This window comes from Arachis ipaensis, chromosome B02 (genome assembly GCF_000816755.2).
Source record: "Arachis ipaensis cultivar K30076 chromosome B02, Araip1.1, whole genome shotgun sequence".
NCBI classification, from domain to species: domain Eukaryota; kingdom Viridiplantae; phylum Streptophyta; class Magnoliopsida; order Fabales; family Fabaceae; genus Arachis; species Arachis ipaensis.
The window spans coordinates 58209935-58213392 of NC_029786.2; positions in this window are offsets into that span (position 1 = coordinate 58209935).

Sequence of the window (3458 nt, forward strand, 5' to 3'; positions counted from 1 at the left end):
AAAGAGTTCTCCTCATTGAAGAATGCAATGCAGTCATTCTGAAAAGCTTCCCAGAAAAGCTTAAAGATCACGGGAGCTTTATGATACCATGCATATTAGAGGGTAATTGCACCAAGACAGCTTTATGTGATCTTGGGGCAAGCATCAACCTAATCCCTGCATTCACTATCAGAAAGCTTGGCTTGACTGAAGAGGTCAAACCAACCCGGATCTGTCTTCAACTTACTGATGGCTCCATCCATCAGGCATAATGGAGGACATGATTGTCAAGGTTGGGCCATTTGCCTTCCCTACTGTCTTTGTAGTGCTGGAAATGGAGGAGCACAAGAGTGCAACTCTCATTCTAAGAAGACCATTCCTAGCAACTGGACGAACCCTCATTGACGTCCAAAAAGGGGAGATAACCCTGAGAGTCAATGAGGATGAGTTTAAGTTGAATGTTGTCAAAGCTATGCAACATCCAGACACATCAGACGACTGCCTGAGCGTTGATATTATTGACTCCCTGGTGGAAGAGGTCAATATGACTGAGAGTCTCGAATCAGAGCTAGAGGACATTTTTAAAGATGTTCAGCCTGATCTGGAGGATTCAGAGGAATTGAAAGAGCCTCTGAAACTTCCTCAGGAAGAGAAAAAACCTCCTAAACCCGAGCTCAAACCATTACCACCATCCCTGAAATATGTATTTCTGGGAGAAGGTGACACTTTTTCAGTGATCATAAGCTCTGCTTTAAATCCCCTGGAAGAGGAAGCGCTACTTCAAGTGCTAAGGACACACAAGACAGCTCTTGGGTGGTCCATAAGTGACCTTAAGGGCATCAGCCCAGCAAGATGCATGCACAAGATCCTATTGGAGGATGATGCTAAGCTAGTGGTTCAACCACTGAGGCGGCTAAATCCAGCCATAAAGGAAGTGGTGCAGAAAGAAGTCACCAAGTTAATGGAGGCTGGGATTATTTATCCTATTTTTGATAGCCCCTGGGTGAGCCCTGTCCAAGTTGTCCCCACAAAGGGAGGCATGACAGTGGATCATAATGAAAAAAATGAACTGGTTCCTACAAGAACAGTTACAGGGTGGCACATGTGTATTGACTATAGAAGGCTCAATACAGCCACCAGTAATGATCATTTTCCTTTACCATTCATAGACCAGATGCTAGAAAGACTAGCAGGTCAGGATTATTACTATTTTTTGGATGACTATTCAGGCTACAACCAAATTACAGTAGATCTCCAGGATCAAGAGAAAACAGCATTCACATGTCCATCTGGAGTATTTGCCTACAGAAGGATGCCATTTGGGCTGTGTAATGCACCTGCAACCTTTCAGAGATGCATGCTCTCTATTTTCTCTGATATGGTGAAAAATATTCTGGAAGTCTTCATGGATGACTTCTTAGTATATGGAGACTCATTCAGCTCCTGTCTTGATCACCTGACACTGGTTCTGAAAAAATGCCAAGAGATTAACCTGGTTTTAAACTGGTAAAAATGTCACTTTATGGTGACTGAAGGGATTGTCCTTGGGCACAAGATTTCGAACAAGGGAATAGAGGTAGATCAAGCTAAGGTAGAGGTAATTGAAAAATTACCACCACCTACCAATGTTAAGGCAATCAGAAGCTTTCTGGGGCATGCAGGATTCTATAGGAGGTTTATAAAGGATTTTTCAAAAATTGCAAAACCTCTGAGCAATCTGCTAGCTGCTGACACGCCATTTGTGTTTGACACAGAGTGTCTGCAGGCGTTTGAAATTCTGAAAGCTAAGCTGGTCACAGCACCAGTTATTTCTGCACCAGACTGGACATTACAGGGCTGAGCATTGAAGCATTTTCATGTAGAGACTTTTCTTGGAGTTAAACGCCAGCTTTTGTGCCAGTTTGGGCGTTTAACTCCAGCTTTTGTGCCAATTTTGGAGTTAAACGCCAGAATTCTTGAGCTGACTTGGAATGCCTGTTTGGGCCATCAAATCTCGGGCAAAGTATGGACTATTATATATTGCTGGAAAGCCCAGGATGTCTACTTTCCAACGCAATTGAGAGTGCGCCAATTGGGCTTCTGTAGCTCCAGAAAATCCACTTTGAGTGCAGGGAGATCAGAATCTAACAGCATTTGCAGTCCTTTTTCAGCCTCTGAATCAGATTTTTGCTCAGGTCCCTCAATTTCAGCCAGAAAATACCTGAAATCACAGAAAGACACACAAACTCATAGTAAAGTCCAGAAGAATGATTTTTATTTAAAAACTAATAAAAACATAATAAAAACTAATTAAAATATACTAAAAACATACTAAAAACAATGCCAAAAAGCGTATAAATTATCCGCTCATCACAACACCAAACTTAAATTGTTGCTTGTCCCCAAGAAACCGAAAATAAAATAGGATAAAAAGAAGAGAATATACAATGAATTCCAAAAACATCTATGAAGATCAGTATTAATTAGATGAGCGGGGCTTTTAGCTTTTTGCTTCTGAACAGTTTTAGCATCTCACTTTATCCCTTGAAGTTCAGAATGATTGGCATCTATAGGAACTCAGAATCCAGATAGTGTTATTGATTCTCCTAGTTTTTTGCTTTGGACCTCGACTTTAACCGCTCAGTCTCAAGTTTTCACTTGACACCTTCACGCCACAAGCACATGGTTAGGGACAGCTTGGTTTAGCCGCTTAGGCCAGGATTTTATTCCTGTGAGCCCTCCTATCCACTGATGCTCAAAGCCTTGGATCCTTTTTATCACCCTTGCCTTTTGGTTTAAAGAGGTATTGGCTTTTTCTGCTTGCTTTTTTTTTTTGCAAGCTTTTCACTGCTTTTTCTTGCTTCAAGAATCAATTTTATGATTTTTCAGATCATCAGATAACATTTCTCTTTTTCCTTTCATTCTTTCAAGAGCCAACAATTTTAACATTCATAAACAATCAAATTCAAAAGTATGCACTGTTCAAGCATTCATTCAGAAAAATAATAGCATTGCCACCACATCAAAATAATTAAACTGTTTTAAAATTCAAAATTCATGTACTTCTTTTTATTTTTCAATTAAAAACATTTTTCATTTAAGAAAGGTGATGGATTTATTTTCATAGCTTTAAGGCATAGACACTTAGACACTAATGATCATGTAATAAAGACACAAACATAAATAAACATAGAGTACAATTTTCAAAAAACAGAAAATAAAGAACAAGGAAATTAAAGAACGGGTCCACCTTAGTGATGGCGGCTTGTTCTTCCTCTTGAAGATCTTATGGAGTGCTTGAGCATCCTCAATGTCTCTTCCTTGCCTTTGTTGCTCTTCTCTCATGGTTCTTTCATCTTCTCTAATTTCATGGAGGAGGATGGAATGCTCTTGGTGCTCCACCCTTAGTTGTCCCATGTTGGAACTTAATTCTCCTAGGGAGGTATTGATTTACTCCCAATAGTTTTGTGGAGGAAGATGCATCCCTTGAGGCATCTCAG